The sequence below is a fragment of the Protopterus annectens genome, chromosome 4.part0 (assembly GCF_019279795.1).
Source record: "Protopterus annectens isolate FY-2018-M chromosome 4.part0, PAN1.0, whole genome shotgun sequence".
NCBI lineage: Eukaryota > Metazoa > Chordata > Ceratodontiformes > Protopteridae > Protopterus > Protopterus annectens.
The window spans coordinates 667,930,263-667,949,584 of NC_056733.1; the positions used below are offsets into that span (position 1 = coordinate 667,930,263).

A 19,322-nucleotide genomic window follows, 5' to 3' on the forward strand; every position below is an offset into this window, starting at 1 on the left:
TAAAAGAAAAAAATTAATTTCTACATATATTATAATTACTGCACTATTACACCCTATCCCCACCCCAAAAGCCCAATATTACAACCTACTGACTTAAATGTGCTTTTGTCCAGCCTTTCTTCACTTTTTACATTCTAATGCCTATATTTCTTAAAATTAAAAGAGAGAGAAGAAAAAAGCATATGTGTACTTTAGTATTTTATCACATACAGCAATCACTGAAAATACTATATCAAATGCAATTTAAATCATAAAATATTTTACACACATACTGTTAAGAACCAAAATTGTTTTAGTTACATTTACTTTTTCCCTCTTTCTCCATTCTTTTTCTCTTTTAAGTGTCCTTCCAAGCATTAATGGCATGAAGAAGGGCATAAGCCTGTCAGTCCCCCAACAAGTTTAACAAGTCAATAAAAATCACACCTTTCTCAGCCAATTTTCTTGTAAACTGATATTTCACAAATGCGATTGATGCTTTATAGTCTCACATTTATTAACTAATTTCAGTGTTGCTAGTCTCCTTCCTGCTCATTTCTATCTTACAACCCCTGATTCCGGTTCAAGTCCAAGGCCCTCCCAATTCTAGTAAACTCCTATCCTTTTTTCTGTCTCTCAAGTATTTTCCTTTGGATCACTGGAAAAGGTTTTACTGGCAAAGTCTCTCCATGAGCTTTACCATCAGAAGAAGGAGAAGCAGACTCTCCTTTTGTTTGATGGCTCACCCATTGTTGGACAAACCTTTGTATTTCCCACTTAGCCATTCTGCATCAAAAATGACTTTAATCTTCATGGAAAAATATTCTGAAGACAGCTGGATAGAATAGCTTGAAACGTACACATGCTCTCAATATTCCTTGATTACTGGGGTAAATGTGCTTCTCTTCTGCCTGGTGTACAGTGAGTAATCATTTTCCAAGAACACTATACAGTCTCCATTTCTTAATATTATGCTCTTTTGCCACAGTTTTGTCAGGATCAACACTTTCTGCTGGCATAATTGCATCTTTACTAATACAGGTTCTGGCTGTCTTTTCCTGGCCAGGTTTGTAGCATACACACAATGTTCCCTTTCAATTAACAAATCCTGCTGTGGAATACCAGTCCAGTTACCACTCTCCTAAAATTAATAGGGTCTATATCATTTGAGAGAAAACCCTATTATGCAAATACATCGAACCGTATCATGTGAAGTACGTAAACCTCGAATGTCCAAAACCGCGAATTCCGAAATATCGATTTGTTTTGGTTGGCCTGTCTGCAGTATAGCTCCGTAAGGTAAGTGTGCGATAGATAGGACTTTAGGGTTAGGAGCTGGGTTAAGGTAAGTGCATAGATAGGTAATGTATGTAAGACTTAGTGTAATGTTAAATGTAGGGTTTTTTTTAAGTGTATGTATGTGTGTTATTTATTTTCTTTGAGTGTATGTCTGTAGGGGAAGTGTGCGGTAATTACGGACCTTAGGGTTAGGGAGGGGTTAAGGATAGTGCATAGATAGTTGTGTATGTGGGGTTTAGTGTAGTGTTGGAAGTAGGGTTTTGTTAAATGTATGTATGTGGATTATTTGTTTTGATTGGGTGTATGTCTGTAGGGTTTGGCTAGTGTATGTATGTGGTTTATTTATTTTGTTTGGGTAGGTACTAAGTAGCGGGTGGTGGGGTTGGCCGGCTATGATAGTTCGATATTTTATTTTTCGCGGTTTAGTGCATTCGGGATTTTCATGGTTCGAGGTATAGGGGTCGATGTTTAGGTATTCGTGTAACGGGGTTTTTGCTCAACTGATATAGACCAAAATTAATACAGTATCCTCCTTCCATTTTATCTGGTACAGAAGAAAATCTCAGGTTTTCTCTGTGTGCTTTGTCCTCTAAAACTAACATTTTTTGAAACAGCTCTTTTGACCAGTCTCATATTCAACTAGCCTTTTCTTCATTTTAGCCTCTGATTGTTGTAGTTTTATCAGTTAATCTGAATAGATGTTTAAAGCTTCTTCCATTTGTCCAGACTTTTATTTGAGTTACTATACTACTTCAGTGTTTCATTTATTTTCAGAAGCATAGCTAGCTCAATCAGCTTCTTATGCCAATTCCACAAACCAGTGTTCCACCCCCACAGCTCTTCATGTGAAGAGTAAACAAAACAAAATATGTTCCTTTTACTGGCAAACCAACCAGGTGGCCAGATACAGGACACATAAAAATTCCCTCCTGCCTCAGCCATTTAAGTCCTGTTCATGTCTCCCGCCCCCAACCTTTTGTTCATTATATTATATAATAATGATAATAATAATAATGATAATAATATTAACATATTTTTTTTCTTGTAAACTGTACCAAACTACTACAAAATAAATCTATCAAACATCTGTGATAGTTTATACAAGGACTGCAAGGAGTACTATGGCACTCAAGTTTTGTTTATTTATTTATTTATTTATTTATTTATTTTATATTTAAACTGCAGCAAGCATCCTACATGGAGAGCTACAGTGATCAGGTTTTATTTAATTTTTTTAATTTAAACTGTAGCAAATTGGTTGCTACAATCACTGCCAGTACACATTTAGAAATTGAGCCAGCAGTGATTTCCAATGGAAAACAGTGTTCAGGCAGTATAACATTGGCAAGCTGAACTGGACCAGCTGGAACCTTGTTCTGTCTGCACTCATTGAGGTGTAGATAAGCCATTTCCAATCTATCTGATTCAAACATTGTCTGTATAATCTAACAAGAGTGGTACAGAACTGTAAATAAAGAAGTTAGAATCAAGACCAGCCTCTAACTCTTACAATTTCAGTTTTCACATTCATGTAGTATAACACTAGGTAAGTTATTTAATCACCAGGATTTCCAAATCAACCAGAAAAGAGGGTACACACCTCAAAAATGCCTTACATAGTCACCAAAAGAAATAAAATAATCATTATTTGTTTATCCTGCCCATACCACTTTGCTAATGCATGCTAAGCCTAACTCTTTACCCTTACCCTGCTCCTAACCACAACCCCACACTTGACCTTAAAAAACCTATCTGTAACACTACCACTATACAACACACTCTGACATATACCACAGATATTAACACATGCACAATACTACATTTAAAACCTTACCAAGCCCTTACTTTAACCTTAAGCCACAAACATCTAACCAGCTTACAACACTAAATCTATCCCATTATCTAATCTTTACTCATACCCTAACCTACCAACACACACACACACACACACACACACACACACACACACACACACACACACACACACACACACACACACTAAACCCCTACTCAACTAGAAATATCCATCTTCCACCTGAAATGAAATTTAATTTGATGATACAAACCATTGGTTAAAGTGAGCACATACTTCATTCTCTAGACAAAATAAACATTCCAGAAAAAAGCTGGTAACCCTTTTTACCATATGTAGGAAACTATTTAATTTTGTTCTGTTAATCCCTTTCTGTAATTCTTCCTGTCACTCTGTTTCCATTTTGGTTACTGGCCAGTCTTCATTGGTGATTTTTACTTTACACAATTGTGCATTCTTCATCTACATTCTAAATATTTCCTGTTTAAGGACAAATTCTCATTTTTATCATTCAGTAATCTAGCCATCAAAATTTCTTCTTCTGATTTAATTTTCTTAAACAGAAATGCTTTGTTTTTATATTAAACTACTTAATAAAAAACATTCAACAATGAACTAATCAGACATCCTTGTAACAAACCAGTCTTCCTATAAATTCCATGAACTGCCTCCCTTATTTCCTCACTTCCCAGTACTTTTACTTTAGCTTTATAAAAAACTTACATGCATTAAGCACTTTACTTTTTCAATAACCCTATAGTCTAATAATTTCCCTAAAATCCCTGTATCTACTTTATTAAAGGCCTTTGGTTGGTCTAGACTTACTACATAACCCAATTTCTTTCTTTCTTCTCCTAACTTAAAATGTCTCTTAAAAATGATATCCTCTCTTATTGTTCCTATCCACAGTACATTTTGAAACCTATTCTTCCATTCTTCTAAACAGTTAATACTACATCTACAAAAAATGTATAATCTGCATTCATTAGACAAACTATTTGCCAACTAGGTGGTTTCTTTAAATCATCCTTGCTTGGTATTATTACTATTAAAGTCATAGTTTGACCTATCATTTCTCATCTTACTCTGAAACATCCACTAATATTTCACATACTTCTTCTTAAAATATTTCATATACTTCACCTAATATATTCCTCTTCCTATTAGGTTTCCTACTTGCAACTTTTTTTTTTTTGACATCCAGGTAAAGCCAATGGACACAAGTGTCCCTTTGCAGGGGTATTCCAGAACCATTATCTGGACAAGTGACTTGCTCAGAGTCACATAGAAGACAATTGGAGATGGAAGGAATCAAACCCAGCATCCTTCATTAAGGAACTGTATAGACTTTCAAAATGCTAATCTGTAAGAATACTTTCTAAAATGTCATCTTTAGTCCGCTTGACCAATACATCAGTCCTTTTACTTCATGTCCTTCTCCAAACATGTTTTTTTCTATACTTAACAACTGTATACCTTATCCTATGTAGCAACCATTTTGCCAGTGCTGTTGTCTTTAGTTCAAGTTTTCTAACCTTTTTACTAAATGCATGACACGTATCCTTTTGGAGAATTTTTTATCTACATATCTTTGAACTTTCTTTTAATTACACTTTCTTCATTTTTAAGTAGGGCATAATTTTATTCCCAATTCCTTTTATTTTTCCATTATATCTATTCTTCTCTTTACTTCATAACACATTTCACCAACTGCTTAATTGTAAGCAATTAACATATTCAAAATATTCAGTCTACTCTTCCAGATCACAGAATATGTCACTGTTACATCAGATATCATTCCATATATAGTTCAATATAGGCCTTAAGTGTGACTTGTGCTATTAGTAGCTGTTTCAGTTCTAGAACACTAGTAAAGCAAAAAAATAAAAAAAATAAAAACCACAAACCCTGAGTAAATCCACACTCGGATGAGAAGGAACAGTCAATGAACCATTTAATGAACGACTAAGCGCTTTCACCCTGTAACATCAGGGCATCATCAGAGTAACTAAACACAGTAAAATACATCATATATATTGCTAAAGAATACAACATGCCCACTAACCCAATTATGCAATAAAAATTGATTAATTAAATAACCAATACATGTAATAATAAAGTTAAAACCACTTAAAAACATTATAATGCATACCCAGATATAAATAATTATGTATATATATGTGCGAACCCTACCATAATTATAAAAAATAACAATATACATAAATATAATTTTAATAAATACTAACATATCCAAAAACTACATGACTAACTAAAACAGACATAAAAGCAGACTACACTTTCTGATATAAATACATGCTTATCCATAGCTACTAGTATAGAATTTAAATTTGTAATGCTCTTAGTTTCAAAACAGAACTCAATGACACATTTTCATTAATACCTGGAAATATCGTGGCATTAGTCCTCAATTGCCATCCACATAAAACACTGAACATTAATACCTGGAAATATTGTGGCATTAGTCCTCAATTGCCATTCCAACTCCATTTTCTCTAAATATGAGTTCAAATCACCTTCTCTACATTGATCAAAGACTCTCTCTATAACAAAAAACAGGAATTTGTTAAAACCCTCACATTTCACAGAATGATCATAAAGTGCACTTTCTTTCTTACTCTTTTTAATGTCCCTAGCATGCTCTAATATTCTTTCTTTCAATTTTCTAGTGGTTTTAACCACAGAAAACACTGAACAAGACAAACATGTAGCTATATATACTGCCATTCTGGTATTACAATTGCAGTACCCTGGACTGGGAATCGAACGTTGATACCCCTCAACCATAACATGTGGGCCTGTGTTAATAAATTTACATGCCTTACACATATTAGACTTTGACATCTTAGGCACCATCCTTTTCTTGTTACATGGTTTCTCAAATAGATTTTCTAGAACAAACTGGTCATTCTTTATTAACATTTCAGACACTTGAATAGTTCTTCCCTCTCTTCCTTATTCCTTCACTATCTATCCATATAACCAAATAAACATGATCTGTTTTGGGAATAGATATGAAATGCTGGCAGGTTGGTTGGCGGCAGGGATGAAGTGAATGATGGTCAGTTCTACTATCCTGGGAGAGCATGTAAGGACCCCCATGCCTCTGAGACCTCTGATATTGACCAGGAGCTTCACAGGGTAATACAAAGGGTAGTAACAGCATCCTGCTGTCATTGCAGTAGCCACTCTCTAGCTAGGGTGTATGAAAAGCTGCCACATGAGTGATGGCACCCAGGTTCCATGCTTATTACTCACCCCACATCATCATCATCCCCCCACCCCCAGGTCTAGTAGTAGGTTAGCATTGTCGTCAGCTCACTGAAGAGTTGGAGCATCCACTTGTGGGGTATCTGATAAGCAGTAGCTGGGTTTTCAGGATTAGGCAAGTAGGAGATCTATGGTGAACAGCATGAGACTACATGATGTTCAGGGAGTACACAAAAATAAATAAGCAAGCTCTACATAATCCGAGTTTGATTATCAACTTGGGCACCTAGTGCAGTTGGCATGGAAAAAGGGAGGACTGACATAGGATTTCCAGCTCACTTCTATCTAGGTGGGGTGGGGAACAGTTGCCTGAGGTGCACGATCCCATGGTAGAGACCTCAAAGGACAGCTGACAGCATATGGGTGTGCTAGCTTCTAGAACAGCAGGGCAGTTTTGAAGTCTTACATCACTTTAAGAAGTGAGTGCAGACTCTACTGTATGATGAACTCTGGAGCATGCTAATGAGCATTCAATGTGGGGTTAGGGCTAAACAAAAAAAAAATACTGATGATTGCAGGTATGATAAAGATGTTGGGAAAATGGCTCTTGAAGGTACTCATGGCAGTAAGGAGACAAAGGTGCATCTCTGATGACTGGGGAATAAGTATACTAGTGCCAGTGTACAAAAGAAAAGTGGACATCCACAACTGTGGGCAGTGCAGCGGTATCAAACTCCTTTTACACTAGATGAAAGCCCTGGAGAGTGTGATTGGTAAACAAATACTCAGAGTAGTAGAAAGTAAAATGGGAGATGAGCAGTTTTGGATGAAGACCAGGATGTAGCACAACTGACCTGACATTTGCAGTGAGACAGATAGTTGAGAGGAAACTACAGGTGAAGAAGGAGTCCAACTGGGCATTCCTAGACTTGGAGAAATTATATGAGAATGTCCCAAGAAAGCTGATTTGGGCAGTCCTACAGCAGATCAAAGTCCCAGAAAAACTGGTAGAATTAGTGCAGCCGATCTGCACTTTTGTGAGAGAATTGTGTGGATTGGAACCCGTGTGGTAAAGTGAGGCTGGTCTAGGGTTTAGAATAAGCATCCTCATGGGTCCTTTTGAATCTGTTTAGAGTTTTTCAAATTTTAGCATCTGGTATTTAGGCCCTGTGTTTGATTAGGTTGCTGCTTGTTTGCACGACGCACAGCACTGCTCACTGCCATGCAATTGTGTGCCAAAGCCAGACGGTTAAATTCAACAAATTTTTCCTAAAACCCTGGCAGAAACATCCATTCACTGAGTTCCACCGTGATTGTTTCTGAAAAGCTATTCCTAGTGACAACAGTCTTCAACCTAAGCATTATGGACAGTTGGACTACCCTTGTTTCTCCTGCCAACCTTGTTGGCTTGGGTCTTTTGAGGCAGTGTAGCAATTGCCTCATGTACACAGACAACCCTCTACTAATAACTCACTCTAGTAGAGTGTGAGAGATGTATTTACACCAAGAATTTAGAATCCATGCTCTCTCTCACTCAAAATAGAAACACGGAGAACGTTGTCAACTCACCCACCACTACATATTCACATAGTACCACTACTCATACACATAGTACACATCAAACACATAAATCCACACAAGCGGAGGTTCTCTCATAAAACTTACCAAAACACCAGACACCTCCAAAACACAAGACTGCTACAGGTAACACGGTCCCTACAGCACCCATGACACATAGCAACACCAGTGTCTCACCCACCAAGCCTGTAAGGCGGAACACTCAAAAAACAAGTCTTCTTGTCATTGGAGACTCAGTAATGAAACATACGGATGTCCCACTCAACAGGTTGGACAAAGAGAAAGTCACGGTCAGCTGCCTGTCCAGTGTCAGGATTCATTAAATTATGCATGGACTTAGGCCTTAAGTACTATTATGACTCTGTCATAGTTCATGTTGGTGTGAATGACCTGAGATGTACCTCACTGGACTATATGAACAGAGACATAGTTGAGCTCTCTGAGTATGTATCCCAGGCAGGTATGTCCATAGCCTTGAGCAGCATGCTACCCTCACCTAGAATGATGCCACAGTATAAACAAAAAATGATTGATTTCAATAACTGGCTCAGTTTTTAGTGTCATTTAGAGGGGATCCAGTTCCTATCAGCCTTTGAAGCCATGGTCGACAAACCTCGCTGCTTTGCCAGAAATGGTTTGCACCTGGTACCTCTAGGATTTTGGCTGCTGGCAAAGGCTCTTGACTCCCCCATAGTGCCTTTTGTTAGGCAAAGTCTTGTAAACAACATTACTGACGTGAAATTAACCAATCAGAACAAAATAAGGGTCATGCTGCTAAATGCTAAGAGCTTAAACCAAAAACTACACTACCTGAAAGCACTTCTATCACTAAAAGATGTAGATGTCTGTGCAGTCACAGAAACCTAGCTCAAGGTCTCAGAGAGTACCCTGTCCCTGCAAAGCTACAATGCCTTTCACACCTTTAGACCACAAAATGAACATGTGAAAACCAATGAGCAAGGGAGGCAGTGTTTCAATCTATATTAGAAATAAATTCACTTCCCATCTAGTTAGACTGGACAACTCCATGGAGTTACTCCAGGTCCAGGTTATAGTGAGTAAGACCACCATTCAGGTTGTGTCCAGTTATAGATCCACCTTCATGGGTGACAATACCCATGAAGCCTACTTGACCAAACTGAAGACAATCCAAATTTTACTGAACACACTGGTTATGGGGACTTCAATTATCCCACCATCAACTGGGAACTCTACGCTAGCCCTAACTTGTTAGCACAAAAGCTCCTTGACTTTGTGAATTCAAATGCCCTGGAACAAACTGTCCATACCCTGACAAGAGGAACAAACATTCTAGATCTGGTACTCACCGATATGTCAAACAGGTGTGCTGCTGCAACTGTCGGACCCTCATTAGTTAAAACTGACCACAAATCAGCCACATTCAAGCTGACACTAACACCAGAACTCACAAAGGGTGAAATCAGACTAAAAAACTTCACCAAGGCAAACTATACTCTCCTAGGTGAAGTTATAAATGCATTCCAAGTCCTACCCCAAGCTGGAAGTGGTAATTACACAGAAGTTTACACTAAAGCCCTGTACAATCACTTGCATAAGTGTACAAACTCAGCTGTACCAAAAAGAATCAAAGCCAGAGCCGCAAAAATAAAAAAGCTTTTATGGTGGACATCCAGCATCAACAAACTTTACAATAAGTGCAAAATGTTGCTGTCCAAGAAAACAAAGGCAAGGACCCAACAATGTAAAAGCACCCTCCTCAGTCACAACAGGCAAATAAGGCAACTTGCCAAATCCTCCAAGGGCTCCTTTGAGAGAAACTTAGCAAGTACAGTCAAGGATAACCACAAGGCCTTTTATTGTTACATATGTAACCTAAAGGGTAGGGCCCAAGCATGTGCAGAACTAGTGGCCAATGTTATCACACACACTGACCCCACAGAAATAGCAAACCTGCTAGCAGATAGGTTTGGCAAAAAATTTCACTCCCTTATCCCCTCCTAACTTACAACAAACCTTCCCCCAAACTTCCCCTCCATACTACATATCTGAAAAGCAGGTCCTCAAAGCTCTGCACAAGGCAAAAAACACATCAATGGGGCCAGATGGCATCCCAGGCTATCTTGTAAACAGGCTAAAGCATGAACTAGCATCACCACTAAGTACCTTTTCAATCATAGCCTAACCACAGGTATTGTTCCTATGGAATGGAAAACAGCTACAGTTATTCCCCTCCACAAAGGTGGCCTAGCAACAGACCAAGGGACTTACAGACCCATAAGCCTAACCAGCCTCATTTGTAAGGCCATGGAACATATCATTATGGACCTCATAATAAAGACATAGGTGTCCTCCAAACCCTGGATCCTACCCAATGCGGCTTTGTGAAGCGCAGATCCTGTCTGTTAAATCTGGTGGATTTCATTTAAAGTATGACCAAGGCCACTGATAAGGGCAAATCTGTGCACACAACATACGTTGACTTGGGAAAGGCTTTCAACACAATCCCACATTCTGGCATTATTGATAAACTTAGCAAACTGAATGTAAACCCTTTTGTTGTAAGATGGGTTGCCAACTGGCTCACAAACTGGACACACACTATCAAAGCTGGTGACTCCACATCAAACAGCAGACCTATTACCAGTAGGGTGTCACAGGGTTCAGTACTGGGCCCCCTACTGTTTGGTATATACTTCTCAGAAGTTCAGGTCAAAACTAAGGGGTTCTGGCTGACCAAGGCTGCAGACAACTGCGAACTAGGTGCAATCAATGAATCCCCAAATGATGTCAGTATAATCCAGCAGGGTTTCACACAGACCAAAAACTGGTGTATTAGTCATGGTCTCAAAGTGAATGCAAAGAAATGCATCATCATTCCCTTCAGCACCAACAATGCCCCAAGTACTCATGAAGTGGTAAGGGACCTGGGATCACAAGTTAACTGTGTCCTTAACTTCAACTTCCATGTGTCTACCATAGTAAGGAAAGTTTTCTATGTAGCACACTTGATTAGTAAAGGCATCGCCTCGAGAGCAAAAGAAGTTATAATCCTCTATACTCGGCACTTATCTGGCCCATAATTGAGTATAATGCCCCATTTGGCATGTACCATACTAAGAAGTTGCAGCAAATAGAGAGACCTCAGAGGTTTCTAACAAAGAAGATGAAGAGGCTCCAGCATGTGCCTTTTACAGACTGACTAAAGTCCCTGTTACTATACTCCATATCGTACAGTCTTCTTAGGAGAGACTTATGCCTGGCCTACAGAGCAATCCAAGATCCAAATTTAATGAACTTGTTGCATATCCATAAATCAAATGGGACTAGGGCTACCCATTCCAGGAACCTAAATATGGCCTGCGACTTAAATAGGACATGCTGGAGGGACAGATTTATCTCCCAGCAACTGCAGCATCTTTGGAACAGGCTACCAATTATTGTGAAACAGAGCACCTCTATGACATGTTCAAGAGGAACCTAAAAGAGTGGATGGGGCACCGCAAATTCTTACTGGGGATAGCACCCACAATCCTCCTGGACATGGGTAGCCATCACTAAATGCAATCTTTGGTATTGACTAGCATTTCTATGGTATTATATTGGGATGAAATGGCTAGGCTTAAAATGACCTCCGGGTCAATAGCCTAGTAATTTCCTATGATCCTATGTACAAGGATCTAATGACACAAATACAAACAGTGTTCAGACTCACAGATGGGGTCCCAGTGGGAGTGGATGCACATCAGGGTTCAGCTCTAGGTCCGCTGCTGTTTACACTGGTGATAGACTACATTAGCAAACAGAGTGGAGGGGACAGACCAACAAAGTTACTATGTGCAGATGAGGTGGCATTGCAGGCAGACTCTGAGCAAGAACTTCAGCAAAGGATAGGAGAATGGAATGCAAAACTAAAGGCACATGGAATGAAACTGAGTACAGATAAGACAGTGGTAATGGCAGCAAACTGGGGAAATCAGAATAAGTTGAGAATTGAGATAGAAGGAAATATAATGGAACAGGTAACAGCTTCAAGTATCTGGAAGGGTGGTTGAGGAGAAGCAAAGACTGAATGCGAAGGTCAAGGCTAGAATCACAGAGGCAGCAGCCAACTGGCACAGAGTGTCAGGGCTACTGTGTGACAGAAGAATGCGAAAGAAGCTGAAAAGTAAGGTGTACAAAACAGTGATGCAACTAGTGCTACTGTATAGTACAGAAACCTGGGCAGTAAAGGCAGAGCACTTGAAGAAGCCTGAGGTGATGGAGATGAAGAGCCTGGGAAGAATGGTAGGATGCATAGTGTGGGACAAAGAGATGAGAACATCAGAGCAGAAGCAAATAGCTCCAACTGCATAAAAGGTCAGAGAGAAAAGACTATAATGATTCAGGCACGTGCAGAAAAACAGAAGACAATCTGGTGAAGAAGATTTGGGACAGACAGAATAAGGCAAGAAGAAACGAGGACATCCATCAAAGAGATGTATGGATTGTGTGAGAGAAGACTTTCGGTTGTCAGGCATGAGTGTTGAAGAAGGTAGGAGAGTGGCATTTTATACAGACAGAGAGATTGCAACAGTTCACATGATACCCTGACCTCATGTAGAAAATGGGAAAAAGGGAACTGATGATGATGGTTGGTTAAATGACAACACCTTTCAGTCGGCTCTTACTGCTGGTGAAGAGGAGATGAATAAACCAAGTGGCCAAGGGGGGTGCTGATGGCTGCAGACAGCAGAGGGAAGTGGCAATTTTTTTTTCCTTTTCAATAATTATTAACTTGTAGTTCCAGCAAAAATATGATCTAGACTATTCCACAACTTCTTTTAAATCTTGCAAAATCAGTTTTATCCTTCTCCCTTCACTCAGACTCATTACATTAATTGACCCTAAATTGAAAGTTCCTCTATAATACAGGTTTCCTTCCCAAATGTAATACCTTCCAGTTCTCCCTTTCCATAGGTTCATAGGTTTGTAGGTAGGTACTAGGCTATCGACCCAAGGGCCTATGCAAGCCTAGCCAACAAGTTTCCCTGGCTTACGCCACCCAAGAAAGTTATTTTCCTGTACCACTGATGAGCAGAGACACAGAAGTGATCCCCAGGGTGTATTTCCTATTTCCCATCCACTCATCAAGATTTTTCTTGAAGAGTGCTAATGAAGAACTTTGCTTGACATAGATGGGTAGCCTGTTCCAGAGTATGGGAAGTCTCTGGGATAGGAATCTATCCCTCCAGCATGTCCTGTTTATTGTGGTGACAAGGTTTAGGTCCCTAGAGCGTGTAGCTCGGAGGGATTGGGATTTCTTTAGGTGTAGCATGTCCAACAGCTCTGGGTTTGACATAGTTTTATATGTTAGGCAGAGATCACCTCTGAGTAGGCGATATGCTATGGAGTAAAGCTGGAGTTTTTTAAGGCGGTCAGTGTAGGGCATTTGTTTGAGTCCAGTAATCCTCTTTGTGAGGTACTTCTGTGGCCTTTCCAGCTGCTGCAGATGTCTTGTGAGGTACATTCCAAAAGGGGCATTGTACTCTATAATGGGTCTAATGAGTGATGAGTAGAGGGTAACGAGGACCTCTTTTTTCCTGGATGAGAACCCTTTTATGATGAGGTGTGCCACGTAGAAGGACTTCCTGACTACTGTGGCGATGTGACTATCAAAGGAGAGACTACTGTCCACCTGGATCCCAAGGTCTCTTATCACGCATTCGGTGCTAAGTAGATTGCTGCCTATGTGGTAGCTCATGGGTACAGAGTTTTTACCAAAGGGGATGACACTGCACTTTTTGGCATTGAGCTTGAGACCATGGTTCTGACACCAGGCATCTGTCTCAGAGAGGCCCTTCTGTAGGATGTTCACGTCATTTGGGGACTTGACTATGGCTCCTAGTTTGCAGTCATCTGCGAACTTCGTTAGCCAGAGGCCTTTTGTGTTAGCCTGTACTTCAGAGAAGTAGATACCAAACAGGAGCGGTCCCAAGACGGAACCCTGTGGTACTCCACTTGTCACTGGTTTGAGGTCAGATTTTGAGTCTGCAACTTTTACAGTGTGGGTTCTGTCAGTGAGCCAGTTGGCAACCCATTTTGTGACGTAGGGATTTTTGCCTAGTTTATTGAGTTTAGCTATAATTCCAGAATGGGGGATGGTGTTGAAAGCCTTGGCGAGGTCAAGATAGGCTGTATGAACCACTTTACCCTCATCTACGGCTTTGGTGACTGTCTCAAAGAAGTCGATCAGGTTCAGGAGGCATGATCTGCCTTTCACAAACCCGAACTGGGTGGGATCCAGAGTTTGGAGGTTACCAATGTCTTTGTTTATGACTTCCATGATGATACGTTCCATGGCTTTGCAGACCAGGCTCGTCAGGCTAATATGTCTATAGTTCCCGGGATCAGTGGTGGCTCCCCCTTTGTGGAGTGGGATAACTGTTGCTGTGTGCCATTCAGTGGGCACAAAGCCTGATTTGAGGCTATTATTGAACATGGTGCTTAAGTGGGGAGCCAGTTCATTCTGAAGTTTGTGTAAAACGCAGCCTGGGATGTTGTCCGGTCCCATGGATGCTGTGTTTTTGGCTTTAGAGAGTGCAGCTTTCACCTGTGTAGTTGTGATTACAGGGACTCTGCATTCTTCCTGTATAGATATGGGCCCTTTAGGAGGTGAGGGGGGATGTTGGCAATATCAGTTGGTTCTGTAATTTTCATGCCTTTGTGCTGTAACTCAGAGCAGATCTGGGTGTTGCCATTGAGATTCTTGACATAGCTATAGAACGCTTTGTGGTTGTCCTTGGAATTAGTGGCAATTTTATTTTCGTAGCTAGCTTTGGTGTGTTATCTCTCTCTTCATCCAAAATTTTTTCTTTCTGTAAAACTTGATAGGTGTCTGTTTTGTGACACAAACCACCCCTCTTTACCTCCATGCTATTTTTTTTTATAGTTTTCCTTTTCTGAAACACTACAAATGCATTCTCGGTCTTCTCACTTCAAATTCCATGTGTTTCCCTTTTTTCTACTTAGTTTTCTGCCCCAAATTCATCTCTTCTTCCTCACTCATCTCTTTCTTCTCTTGCACACACTGAATATCTTACATCATTAAATTTTAGCTAAAACCTGCAGAGAATTATTCTGCAATTTTCTATACAATACATTTTCATTTCATCTTAAGATGCCTTATCATAATTCCTGAAGCTATGTCCTTCCCCTGACAAAAATTACACTGAATATCTTGTGTACAATTTGTACAACTGTGACTATTTTCTACACAGCAAAAACATTCAATTTTGATACAGTTGTTCATAATGGGTTAAGTATCAGCTAATAAAGTACAATGTCTTTCATTTTATTTTTGAATATCACAGTAATTTTTTAACAAAAGTCTGCAACACTGTCACTTCCTGAAAACATGATACAATGTTATGGTATTTTAATTGTTACCACTTTTTCCAAAATTCCTCCAGTAAGGTCAGAGAGGTAAAACTTACTTTAAACGTTGCTTTTTCTGGAATTACGACAAGTGGAATATAGTTTCCTAGGAAAAAAGCACATATCTTCAGCAAAATTTCTTTTATAATAAACCTTTTGCCAGGATCCCTGCCTGTTCCTTGCAAAAAAACAGACAAAAACAGGAGCAATTCTTTATTTACAAAATATCTTATTAACATATAGTTTAAAAACCAGTAGAATACTATTTATGTATCTTATTTGAAACTGTTTTTACAACCGTGGATGCACGTGGATTTATATTACATCTCTATAGAACTTCTCATATTATTCATTACATTCATATCCCATTCCATGTTTTCCATCCCACTATTTCTGACATAGCTTATACTTTATTCTCTTCATAGCATCTTTGTTTCACATCTCTTGTTATAAAGCTTGTCTTCACAACGTCTCTCCAAGCAAACCATAGACATAAAAACAGAACTTCATCTAATTTATGAAGTGTTTACCCATCATTAATATCATAGCGTCAATACATAACCAAGCCCTTATTAAATTTCTTAAACTGCTTAAATTAAATATTTGCTGTACCACTTTCTAAACTTTCTGATCCTCTGACACTCTAACAAGATGTGCTGTACACTTCCATTTACATCAGAGACGTTAAATTCTTTACTTTGTATCATTTATATAACACTTGCACTTTTATTTTTTAATAAAACTCTCCACAGAAAATCTGAGCATTCCCATACATCCTAAAAGTTGTATTCCTTCTCTATTATTGCTTTGTTTGTTCTTTAATTTAATATTCTCCATGGGTGTACAACACACAGGTCTGCTTTATATCATTCTTATCTGGGCTTACCATTTATTTGTGCTGTGCCTGAAAATGGTCTGCTGTGACCAGTGCTCATAGTTCATAGTTTACAGGTTCATATGTTCACACTAGTCTAGACTAGCTGCCCTTGCAGGTCATTTGAAGCCTAGCCAGTTTCTCTTCAAAGGTAAGAATCAAACCCCATATCTTGTGTCTGTGAAGTAAACACCTTAACCATTATGCCAAACCCCAAACCTATGACTCCAGTAAACAAAATAAATAAATAAATAAATAAAATGAATAAAAATTCTCTTATTTCGTGTATAATAATATCTGTATTTACACTCAGAATGAATGATCAAGTTATGAGTGACTATGCTTCTCTAGCAGATTTTTTTTGGGTCTATATCAGTTCACCAAAATGGCTGAAGTTCGAACACCATATGTTCAAACTTCTAACCATGAAGAACAAAAACATTGAAATCTTAGAACAGTGATTTTTTTTTTCCCCAGGGAAAAAAATCGCTGTTCCAAGAAACACACACACAACACAAGCACACCAAAAAAACAGCAATCCACACACAAACACTTAAAATCCTGCATCTAACCCTACACTGAACTGTACATACACCATACACTACTATCTATCCACTTACCTTAACCCAAACCCTAACCCTAAGGTCCGTCACTATTGCACACTCATCTGACCCGCACCCTAACCCTAACTCACCTATCCCGCCCTAACCCTAAAGTCTGTCACTATCGCACACTTACCTGAACCCGACCTGTAACTTCCCACCACAGTCCTGATAATCGCGAAGCCACAGAAACGGCCCACTGAATTCTTTCCCTGGGAAAGAATTCAGCGTTCCGTGGCTTCGCGATAATCAGTGTTCGAACTTCACAGTTCGAACATCTGGTGTTCGATCGTCAGCCGTTTCGATGGATTGATATAGACCCAATTTTTTTGAGACCCTTTCCCTTTACAAATGCTAATTCTAATGATTGGTGCTCTTTAGGGGTACCATGTGATAGCTCCCCAAGATTATGTTTTAAACTGATTTGCAAAGTTTTTCATACGATTATGTATAAAGTACAGTTGTGAAAGTAAACTTATCGTAACAGTAGATGTTTGAATGATCACTACTGCAGTAGCCATAACTATATGGCTTCGATACTCTCAAGGATATAACAGCCAGACAGCTTTCAAAGCTTTACAGCTCCTTCCATGCACCCAAACCACAGGCAGCTCAAGTTGGGCTGTCAAAAATCACAGGTTGGGATGCCAAGCCCTTCAGAGCTTTCCTTTCAACTGAGAGAGAGAGAGAGAGAGGCTGAGCCTTGAAAGCACATAGCTAGGAGTAAACCTACATGAATTCCCAGGGTCTATATTAGATGAACAAAAGTTCATCTTAGCGAACGTTCACATGAGCGAATATTGCAGAACTCAAAACTGCAATTATGAGATCGCAGTACAGTGAGGATGGGAATGTTTGTCCTTTCCTCACTGTAGTGCGATCTCGGAGGTGGAATATATATTTAGTGGGGGGTGTGGGGGGTGCAGCCCCCACAATTGCAGTTTAGAGTACCTGGATATTCGCTCATGTGAGTGTTCACTAAGATGAACTTTCATTCATCTAATATAGACCCGAATTTCCACACCCTAGCATAACAGTACATTTAAACCTAAGGGGGAGCCAAGGAGGAAGGGAGCGGCTGCTATTGAAGCACTGGTCATTCAGACATCTACTTACACAATGGTACTATGTTCATCACTTAATCACTGCCTTAGGTATATGGAAATAATACCATAGTTAATTAAGTTTGGGAGGAAGAAGGATGAAGGTCCAGGAGTCCCTACAGAATAGTCCTAGCAAAGCCTGCTCTTGACCTGGAAAAATAATCTAGTTTGCAATGCTTTGCAAATGTATGTGCTGAGGGCCAAGTTGCTAATTCTAGAACACTTCTAGAAACTAACCATTTCCAAAAAGCCACAGATGAAGCCAAGGCCCTGGTAGAAGGAGCCTTGACCCATCCTGGAACTGACTTGCTGTTAATGAGGGAATAACAAATGGAGATAACATGGGATAACCACTTAGAAATAGTCTGCTTTGAGACAGGTCCCTTCTTCTTACCTTCACAAGAAATGAACAACTGATCAAATGATCTAAACTATTCTGTTCTGTCAAGATAGTAGTGGAGCTGTCTATGGACATTCAAGGTATGGGGAGTCTTTAGCTGAAACACCTGATGTCCTTAAGGGGTCATTTGCATATATCCCATTATCCTGTTTTACAAGAGGTTTTAAGGAGTTACACAGTGAAAACCCTAATTTGGCTAGGATTTTCTTGTCATCTTTTACTAATTGGTTTGGCTGTGTGTCCTGTTCACTCTTTTATTCAATTTGGGTTCAGGAAAGAAAATAGGAAGATGGACAGTTTGGCTTAAAGTAAACTTGGATACCACTTAAGGCATAAAAGTAGGATTAGTTCTCAAAGAAACCCTGCCCCTGTAAAACCTGAGATAGGGATGACCCACCATAAGAGCTTGCAACTCAGATACCCTTCTTGTAGAGGTTGGAGCAATCAGCAAAACATTTTTCCTTCTTAAGAAGCTGAAGTCAGCCGGATAAGCTGTTTCAAAGAGAGCAAATGTTTGCTTCTTGAATACAAAATTAAAACCTCAAAGAGGAGTCACTGGTTTTCTAGGAGGTTTCCTATGCAGCACACCTTTGAAAAACATTTTGACATGACATACACTGAAAGAAAGGGATACATGGGCAGACGTGCAGAGAACATCCTGCTCTGAATGGATGCTGCTGATTATGTTGTTGGTACCAACTATAAAACCTTTTCCATTTGAAAATTTAAGTGAGGAAGAAGGGGTAATAGATTGTGAAGTGACAGCATATTTAACTTGGACATTTTTACAAATTAAGGTTATAAGGAAAGCTCAGTAGAAGTCCATTTTTATAACTTTAGCTAGTTGGCTTGGAGGAAGATGCTTTTCTGTTTGATTAAAACAGGCTTTTGCTCCACAAGAACATAACTTGTCATGTAACCAAGGGTTCAATGCTGGACATTTTCGGATTTAATATGTTCATGGCCTCTGTATCTCAGAACCACCACATTTATAACATTTAGACCACAAACTGTGATAAGCTAATTAACTTAGGAGTAGCACATATTGGCA

The 19,322-nt window shown here is 39.3% G+C and overlaps 1 protein-coding gene across 1 annotated transcript in view; it reads left to right on the top strand.

Annotated features, from left to right (window-relative positions):
* The window catches only part of MYL2 (myosin light chain 2), a 198,039-nt gene that overhangs the window by 83,807 nt on the left and 94,910 nt on the right, over window positions 1-19,322 (top strand). The window lies entirely within an intron of this gene.